The sequence below is a fragment of the Chanodichthys erythropterus genome, chromosome 4, assembly GCF_024489055.1.
Source record: "Chanodichthys erythropterus isolate Z2021 chromosome 4, ASM2448905v1, whole genome shotgun sequence".
In the NCBI taxonomy this organism is placed as follows: Eukaryota; Metazoa; Chordata; class Actinopteri; order Cypriniformes; family Xenocyprididae; genus Chanodichthys; species Chanodichthys erythropterus.
The window spans coordinates 22,280,545-22,291,395 of NC_090224.1; the positions used below are offsets into that span (position 1 = coordinate 22,280,545).

The following is a 10,851-nucleotide window of genomic DNA, read 5'->3' on the forward strand; positions in this document are numbered from 1 at the left end:
CGGCAAATCATTGTCTTAACGTGTTCAATCAGTCAAATTATTCATTCAAAACGGCTGATTCATTTAGGGACAAAGCAGAAGTGAATGAGCGAGTTGTCGAGTCATTCATTAGAACGATTCGTTCAAAAATGCAGATTCATTCAGTAACGAAACTGAAATTGTATTGCTCGGAGACGCGCAATGGCTCTACTTTTCGGAACTATTTTTCTTGATAAAATAGAGGAAAAACAGACAATACTGTCAATACTAATACTAATAGCCTATTTACTTATTTATTGAACTGTATACATTTGCAAACGTGCTGATATTCGGGAAAACAGCACTTTTGCTTGTCTGATATTGCTATTAAAAAACAAAAATTATAAATAATTAAAATGCAACCAAAGATAAATTATGATAAACACAAATGATTCATTCACCTCCTGACTCTTTTGTTCATTTGAAGTATGACAGATGCAGTGAACAAATCTTTTATGAATCGTTCATCACTAGCTCACAGACACGGTTCATTCGTTTTATTTGGTGCTGATATTCAGGAAAACAGCACTTTTACTCATGTGATATTACTTATAAATATTAAAAACAAGAAACTTATACAGAGACTTTTTTCGAATTCGTTCTTTAAAATGTTTTATTTTCAATAGTCAAATTCCCAGAATTCCCACATACAATATTTAATCATATTCCAAATTAGCAAATAATTAAAATGCAACCAAAGATAAATGATAAACACAAATGATTCATTCACCTCTTGACTCTTTTGTTCATTTGTAGCGTGACAGAAGCAATGAACGAATCTTTTATGAATCGTTCATCACTAGCTCACAGACACGGTTCATTCATTTAATTTGGTGCAGATATTCGGGAAAACAGCACTTTTACTTGAACTTATACAGATCGAATTCGGTCTTTAAAATGTTTTATTTTCAATAGTCAAATTCCCAGAATTCCCGCATACAATATTTAATCATATTCCAAATTAGCAAATAATTAAAATGCAACCAAATTCACCTCCAGACTCTTTTGTTCATTTGTAGCGTAACAGAAGCAATGAATGAATCGTTTATGAATCATTCATCAGTAGCTCACAGGCACGGTTTATTCGTTTTATTTGTTCTTTTCCTTGGCGAAGCAAAAACAACTGGTAAGATTGCATCAAAAATATAAGTTAATATTAAAATTGGTTTATTACCAATGTGCCTACTGCCTCGTCGTGCTGATATTCAGAAAAAACAGCGCTATTGCTGGTAAGATTCGTTGTAAAATCTTTCCCAGATATTAACCATAAAATTATGCACTATCTCAGCCTGTTTGAGTCATCGATTTGCTAATCTCTGATTGGCTAATGCGCTGCCGTCACTCATTGATATGCGCGTCACATTTGCCTGTGATTGGCCGTGACTCATTCATCACAAGCTTCAAGTAACAATCAAGTGCTTGCTGAGTAACCGCTCACCCGGTAATGTACTCGGTAAGTGGCTTGTTTATGATTAGGAGAACAGAGAAAGGGCAGAACAGAACTCTGGGAACGACATGCAAATCACAAGAAGTTTTGCACAGCACACCATAATTGAATGGCCACCCACTCTGTGTAAATATTGGCCCTTAATTCAAACCAGTCGGTAGTTTGCGCGCACACACACACACACTCGTCCTGGGCAGAAGAAAATTGAGGTCAGATTCATTTAGAAGCGCTCCGTCATCCGCCACGGTATGCGTGGTCGGAAGAACCGAGTGGAGGAGGGAAGTGAAATGTGCTTGTAAAATGTAAATTTACAGCCTCCTCTGCTGCAGTAATTGAGTATCAGTGAGCGGGACCCGATTGAAAGCCGCGCTGCAACACTGCGTAACCTCATGCTCATCCTGATCCACTTCACTTATCACCTGATAAAAAAGTGTGCTTTCAAGCTCATATAGCTCTGGAAGCCCTTTTATGACATACTGAGTCAAAGTTATATTTATTTTAAGTCATTTCATATTTAATACACTGACACATTATTGACACTTTACATTGTTTGTCACTACCTGCACTACATCCTTATTTTTATACTGTAAATTTGTTTATTTTTATTGTTCTTATTGCATGTTATTTCTTATTATTCATACTGTATTGACTTTTACTGTTACTATTATTGTTATTGTATACTGTTTATTCTTGTTATTATTACTGGTTATTGTCCTTTATTGTGTATTCTTTCAAAATTTCTACTTTTTACCTTATAATTATGACAATATCATAATTTCGACTTTTTACCTTATAAATGTGATTTAGTATGTCATCATTTTGACTTTTTACCTCATAAATGTAACTTCATATGTCATAATTTGACTTTTTTACATCGCAATTATGACACCATATTTTCAATATTTTACCTCATAAATGACTTAATGTCATAATTTCAACTTTTTACCTCATAAATGTGACTTAGTATGTCATAATTTTGACTTTTTACCTCATAAATTTAACAGTATGTTATATTTTCGACATTATACCTCATAATGACTTTGTATGTCATAATTTCGACTTTTTACCTTGCATTTATGACACCATATTTTCAATATTTTACCTCATAAATGACTTAATGTCATAATTTGAACTTTTTACCTCATAAATGTGACTTAGTATGTCATAATTTTGACTTTTTACCTCATAAATTTAAGTGTTATAATTTCGACATTATACTTCATAATGACCTCGTATGTCATAATTGAAAGGTTTACTGTAGCCGAATACATGACTGAGTAGTCGCATTTTTGTAAAGGCAGCATTTAATTTATAGCATGAACAACTGTTTGACTATGAACATAGACGTTTGTTGGAGAAGTATGCACTAGAATTTAGCTGACTGGCAGGCGAAGCAAAAACGAGTTGCTCTTTGTACATGACCTTGATGCAACCAAAAATAGCAACAGAACTATAACATTACGTTTAAAAGACCTGTACAAACAATAAAACGTACTTACAGTTTGAAGACAATAAACAGCAGCTTCTGCTTTTAAAGTGGGAACTGTATGTACTGCAGGAAAACTGGAAAAGCGGCCTTCAGAAACAAACCGTCATGAAACAAACCTACTGTAATCGAAAACAACTCTACTTTCTTAATGCATGTGTCTGCTCTGATAAAAGTGCTTCTTTCAATAAAAGTCTTTGTGCAAATCCAGCATTGAATTCGTGTAGATTCTGGAAGCTGTCTTCAGCGCACCCAGTGAAGAAAATATCACAGATTATAACGGGTTCTGTTATCTTTTGACGCGTCGCGCCATTTTAGACTTTTTACCTCATAATTATAACTTATGTCAAAAATTTGACATTTAACCTCATAAATATGACTTAGTATGTCATAGTTTTGACCTTTTACTTCTTAATGACTTAATATGTCATAATTTCCACCTCATACTTTTTACCTCATAAATATGACTAAATTTAGACTTTTTATTGTAATTATGACTTAGTATGTCATAATTTCGAGTTTTTGCCTCATAAATGACTTAGTATCACATAATTTCGACTTTAAACCTCATGACTTTGTCATAATTTACCTTATAAATGTGATTTAGTATGTCAGAATTTCCACTTTTTACCTAATAAATATGACTTAATTTCGGCTTTTTATTGTAATTATGACTTAGTATGTCATAGTTTCAACTTTATACCTCATAATGACTTAATTTTTAATCATTTACACTTTTATGTCATAATTATGATTTTTTTTTATCACCAGAAAAATCATCACATTTAAATAGATCATGAATATTCAATATATTGAAATGATTCTGGGGTTGCTAAGGTGTTCTGAGTGGTTGCTAGGTAATTGTTTACTGTTCCAAGTCAGGTCTGTGGGATTTTTCCACCTGTTTTCCGGTCCAGCAGGTGAAAATGATGTGTCTGATTGGTAGTGTAAAGTAACACTACTAATAAAGCAAGCATTTATATACATATAATGGTAGTCTCATCCAAAACAGGTTTTGGAAACATCTGCAAAGTCATTCAGCATAATTTGAATATTCAAATCTGAATCTGAATGAGCTTAACGTCAAACACAGAAGCACAAAATGAAGTAAAATAGAAAACAAGGTGTCATCAGCCAGTAGAGTATAGGATCACTACCTGTTTGTAAGCGAGAGGACAAAGGAATCCACCCAAACGCAGGGCGTGTAAGCGGAAGCCGCGCTCGCCTCTGGGGAATCGCATGTAGGATCTGAATGCATTATAGTCTCCACCTGCCTTCAGCCACAAAACCAACAAACCACCGCATGATGGGAAGTCCCTGCTAGAGCGGACGGAACTCAATGACCAATAAATCAAGGCCGAGACCAAACAAAGCTGTCAGAATTCAAAAGAAAGTGTGTTTAGTACAAAAAAATGATATGACTGTACTAGTGATGGGTGTGATTGAGCATGAAAACACATTCATTTTGTGGCTTTTCTTCAGCATTACACAATGACTGAAGTCCAGCAGCAAAAATACCACATGTAAACATACCAAACGTGATTTTAGAAATAGTTTTACATCATAATTATGATTTGTAATAATTTCAACATTTTATACATATACATTTAAACTTTGTCATAATTTTGACTATTTACCTCATAAATATGACCTAGTATTTCATAATTTCGACTTTTTACCTGATAAATGACTTAGTATGTCATAATTTCGACTATTTACCTCTTAAATATGACTTGGTATGTCATAATTTCAACTTTTTACATCATAATTATGTCATCATTTAAACTTTATACCCCATAACGACTCATGTCATAATTTCAACTTTATACCTCATAATTATGACTTTTAAAATTATGAATTTTGAATTTATACCCTAATAATTACAACGTCATCATTTCAACTTTTTACCTCATGATGTAGTATGTCATAATTTCGACTTTATACATCAAAATTATGTCTTATGTCATAATTTTGACTTTATACCTCACAATTATGACATCGTAATTTTGACTATCTAGTAATGACTTTGCATGTCATAATTTTGACTATTTACCTCATAAATATGAATATGTAAATATTTAAACATGTGAAGCGTCAAATTTTGTATTATTTTTTAATTTGCATATAAATTGTAATATTTTTATTAAAATATTTTTCAAAGTTAAAACATTATGGGAGCATGTTTTACAAGAAAACACTATTTCAGTCTCTACTTCAAAATTGTATTTAAATTATGAAATTTACTAGTAATTTCTGAGTGAAGAGTAAATCCTTATTTAATGTAATATTTTTATTAATGTATTAAATAGTTTTTAATGTAAAATAATATTTACTATTTTTTAAATATTTTATATTATTATTTTTATTTATTTTTTATATTTATTTAATGTTTTAATATTATAATATGAATCGTTTATTTTGTGATTTTGATGGAAAATGTATTTGCTGACTTTTATTATGGTGCAGTACATGAGCACTCAAAATCACCAAAATCAAATCTCTACTTCAGGCACTGTATGTACTGCAGGAAAACTGGAAAAGCGGCCTTCAGAAACAAACCGTCATGAAACAAACCTACTGTAATCGAAAACAACTCTACTTTCTTAATGCATGTGTCTGCTCTGATAAAAGTGATCTTCGACATCAACACAGAAGTGCAGGTATTGAACTTCACGGTCCTGGCAGACTTTTATCTGTCAAAGCATGGCATCTCTGTGGCACGCTGGCAAAGACGGGTGATAACAACACACACACATACTAACTACACACTAACCCCCAGTTCAGGACACAGAGGAAGCTTTGTGAAACAGAAAGACTGAACAAAGACTCTTGTGTCCGAGGCATCTTCACAGCTGGGGCGTACAGCGGGTTTACAACACTTCCAACCAACATACCACCATTTTCTGTCTTTTGTGGCACAGCATCACTCTCCTTTCTGATTCTGTTTACCTGGCGATTGATTAAACAAGTCATCTGCATCACTCAAAAATGTTAAAGTGGCATTTATGTAAGGAATAATTGACTCCGATCCATTGAATAATTAGAAAATAACACACACCCGAGATGGTAATGCAGCCATGATGTGAAGGTGTGCATTATTTTTTAATAATTCAATGAACTGGAGTCAATTATTCCGGTTACCACACCTCAAGACATGTTCAGGTGTTGTATTTCAAGACATTTGTCAGGTTTTTGTCCTTAAAGGGTTAGTTTACCCAAAATTTCTGTCATCAATTACTCACCCTCATGTTGTTCCACACCCGTAAGACCTTCTTCAGAACACAAATTAAGATATATTTGATCAAATCCGATGGCTCAGTGAGGCCTGCATCGCCAGCAATAACACTTTCAATGCCCAGAAAGACATATTTAAAACAGGTCATGTGACTACAGTGGTTCAACTTTAATATTATAAAGCAACAAGAATACTTTTTGTGCAGCAAAAATAACAAAATAGCGACTTTATTCAGCGATATCTAGTGATGGGCGATTTCAAAACACTGCTTCATGAAGCTTTACGAATCTTTTGTTTCGATTCAGTGGTTTGGAGCGTGTATCAAACTGCCAAAGTCACACCCCCCAGTGGTGAACCATTGAAATTTCAAAACATTTCAAAACACTTATGATGTAACGAAGCCTCGTTTACTGAAATTATGGCATTTTGGAGCTCTGAACCACTGATTCGAAACAAAAGATTCGTAAAGCTTCAGTGTTTTGAAAAAAAAAAAACAGTGTTTTGAAATCGCCCATCACTAGATATCGCTGAATAAAGTCGCTATTTTGTTATTTTTGGTGCCCGGTGCATGGTCTAAAAGGGTTGTCCCTATTCTCTTAACGAGTAATGGGTGTGTTTTGGGTGTAACGTGCAATAAACCAATCAGAGTCTCATCTCCCATTTCCTTTAAAAGCCAGTTGCATTCGCCCCATGATGGATTCGCTATTTACATGGTGGAATTTGCAAGCGGAAAAACTGAACGCGAGGAAACGGATCTGCTCGTGCGCAAGCAGACCATCTACGGGACAAGCCAAAGCATTTTTATGCACACAATAATAATCTTTTACATTGTAATCCTTTTATTTTTAATATTTGGCCTGTTTGTGTGCTGCTGTGGATCCCCGAGTGTGTAATAAGCAGAATGTACGCATGTTGTGCACCCGCATATAGGCACATATTACTAACGTCCTCTTTAAATAACAAAACAAATACTGCTCCGTTGACTTTAGACCATGTTTCAGTTGATGAATGGCACAGTTGTTTTCAGTTGCCTCAAAATAGCAACACGCCAACAATGCACCTGATCACACGTCGTTTTCAGACCAGCACACCCATGGGCGCACGAATGGGCGCAAATGCATTTGCAATTTAAACAACGCTGCGCAGGATGTGAAAATGACAACTGCGTCGGGCAGAAACTAGCAAAAAACACTTGCGTCGCACCTGGTGCTGGTATGTGATGTCTCTCATCAGTGTTCGACAGCAGCATCTCGACTAATAGGGAAACTGTAAGTTTATCTGCTTCAAAAACAGCGCTGTTATTACCTCACTAGTGAGATGTAGCTTTTAAGTTGCTAAACTATTCTACTGACATGTTTCTGTACAAGTGTGTGTCCGTATGTGTGTGTTTGAGCAGGAGAACGAGACTATTTGCCTTCGGTACATAATAAAATATAATTTTGTGGCAAAAACTTGGAAATAATTGTCCTATTGTTTACTATACTTATTTGCTAGGTCAGTGTCATTGTGTGTTTTAGTTCTTTTGCTGTTGTAGGAACTTTTAAATAACTGAAATAATTTAGCGAAGTGATATGGAACAGTAATGCGGTCAAGGCCATCCTGGAACTACTTTAGCCGTGCATTTCCCTGAAAATAACTGCACATCTTAGAATGTTCATCAGCCAATCAGATTCAAGCATTCAACAGCCCCATAGTATAAATATAAATATCACCCAGTCACACGCTTTCTTCTTTTCTCATCTCTCTGATCTACTTCTGGAAGTGAGGTTTGTACGGTCCGCCCTGGCAGCACATCAAACAGAAGCCGCATGAAAGCCAGAACACACAGAAAAGGTTTTCCGAGCGAAAATCCACCCAGACAAGAAAAAAAGAACTTTTCTGCATCGCCAGCAAAAGCTCAAGACAAAGTCAACAACAACATCAGACTGACCCATTTAACATATTTCTTTATCATTAATGCACAGAAGTCAAACTGCACTGTTTGATATTCAGCAACAACCCTTTAAAAGTAAGCAGTCAGAGTGAAAAACATGGCAAAACATGTCCATCATGCTTAAACATCTACATGAACTGAGTGATACACATTATAATAGATAGAAACTTTCAAACCAAAACCATCATACATTTAGATAACAGACTAGCTGGAGCAGATAATAGCTGGTCAAGATGATCAAGTAATATATATATATATATATATATATATATATATATATATATATATATATATATATATATATATATATATATGGGTGAATTCAGGTTGATTGGGACACTTTTTCCCAGTCATCTCAATGGCAAAAAGTGTCCCAATCAACCTGAATTCACTGCCTATATATGGTTTTTTTTGGAATATAAGCTGCTCGATTGGTTCCAAAACACATTTACCAGCTTAATCTGTGTTTTCCAAAAGATAAACGCTGCATTAGAGCATTATATAAGGTTTGTATTAATGCTTTGGCAGCCAATACAGCTTTTGAATCGCAGCGACACACTAGCGACGCGCGATCGAATCATTCTTTCGAGTCGGTTCTTTTTAATGATTCGAACAGCTGGTAAACCATCCGAGCAAAGGCATAGAAAGAACTTTGTTAGGTAATTCATATATAACGTAAACAAGGCGAATCGACAGTATGTAACCACATTTTTTTATTTATTGCAAAAAAAACAAAACACGGTACGTGAATCGGCTCTTTGAGCAGTTCCAGTAAACTAACCGATTCATTCAAACGAATCATTCCTCATATTTCACACAGCACCTTTATTCGGCAAAGAAAGCCGTACAAGATGTTAATGCGTTAAAGCGAACAAAACCGAAAAAAAGTTTGAAGTACACATTATTTTAAGTGCAGGAATATTGAGAAGAGAAGCAATGGAGATGCTTTGTGCTTTCTGAAGTCTCGGGTTTCACAAAGCGAGTCTTCCAGTGACTGCTGCCCTTCCCCCTGCATGCACAAAACTGCACTCAAATGTACATTTAATTCGCGCAATGGATGCATTTACATTATGCATTGTGTGTGCACTATTTTTTTCTCCTACTGGAAAACAGCTAAATATTTGGCGTGCCAACCCAGCAATACACTGTTTAGCCAGCATGCAAACTGCATTGCATTTTGGTGTGATAGTTTGCCTTGTGTTTGCCATACAGATGTGACTCCCCTTCCCCCTTGAATGCATCAATCTCAGGGCAGCATGAGACCTCGGAAATGTCATTTTTTTATGCATTCAATGCAAACAAACATAAGTTGCATGTAATATGTAATGCACATGCATTCAGGCTGTATTATGCAAGTTATTTCAGATGCATGCATAATTCAACCCACACCTGTCAACCAGTCCTGAATGGGGCCAAGCAGTGTTGGTTTACACGGGCAATGCATCAGCCAGAGAAGACAAATACGAGAAGGGAAAAAAAATTCAAATGTGAACACTTTATTCCCAAGCGTATTTGCATTATGCGTTACTCTCATTTGGGAATGTAATAAACAAGCATGCATAAAACGCCATACCTGAATAAATGTAAGTTATTCTTATTATTCCATGTTTTTTCCCTTGTAATATTCCTCTCTGTCCAGTCGCGCGGTGTTCATTGCAGAAATACAGTACTGATATATACAGCTGGAGTGAATCCGGGACCAGAGGACCGTTAACGCTGGAAAAGGGATCCACAATGAACATTCATTCGCGTTTTCTTCAGCAACGATCGGGTTAATTTCCCGTCACAGCAGCCAATAATAGACATATACGAGGCAGAAACCCTTAAGCATCAAGGTTGTGCTCCTTTTCTGAGGAGAAGCGATGTTCGGGATGTCGGTGTGTGTGACTCCACCCCTCCGGCAGCAGATGGTACGTCCCACTTTCTATTGTGGAGCCACAGAGCCGAGGAACTCGCTGCAACCAACCGCGCCCCGCCCACAGCGGGATCCCTGAGCTGATTGGCTAATGTCGCACTCAGACCACACCCATCAAGTCCAACCAGTAATTGCAAATACAAACAACTTGTTTAGCACAAAATCTACTTCAAGGTGTTATACATGTTCCTACTAGCTGTGATATGAGAAATCTAAGGAAAAAACATGCTTTGGTGAATCATAATTATGACATAAGTCGAAATAGGTACTTGCAAATTCATAATTATGACACAAAAGCCAAACGTATGACATGGAACGTCATAATTGTGACATGGAAAGACATAATTTCAACTTTTTATGTACTTGCACTTTCATTTTTATCTGTTTACGTCTTTTATTTTATTCTTTGCTTAATTTTTCGGGTTTCTCGAAGCGGAAGTCGTCATAGTTGGGTAAAATTCTGAGAGAATACATTAAATACATTTTGTGTCCCCATTTTCTCAAACAGCAAAAGAAGAACTCAACAACAGCGTTTTCACAACTTTCAAAAAGTTGTGAAAACTCACAGTAGTAATGTTTTTTTTTTTTTTTTTTTTTTTTTGTAATTTGATGAAAAGGTAATAAAATATTGAGTATAGTTTATAAATGTGCATACATAAAAAAAAAATGAAAATATAGAAAACTTTGCAAGATTTACGATCCTGGTATTTTAGTAAATCAAGTTTAACTAAATGAAAATGAGAAATGCTGAAATAAGCTAAAATAAAATAAGTTTAAGGTTTTTTTTTTTTAATTTTTTTTATTTCAGTTAACGTTT

At 35.2% G+C, this 10,851-nt stretch overlaps 1 protein-coding gene across 1 annotated transcript in view; it reads right to left on the reverse strand.

Annotated features, from left to right (window-relative positions):
* wasf1 (WASP family member 1) overlaps positions 1 to 9,824 on the reverse strand; it is a 59,375-nt gene extending 49,551 nt beyond the window's left edge. Inside the window, exon 1 of the mRNA XM_067384531.1 lies at positions 9,693 to 9,824. The gene's annotated coding sequence lies outside the window, so the exon portion shown is untranslated. The remainder of the gene's footprint in view (positions 1 to 9,692) is intronic.
* Between the last annotated feature and the right edge of the window lie 1,027 nt (positions 9,825 to 10,851).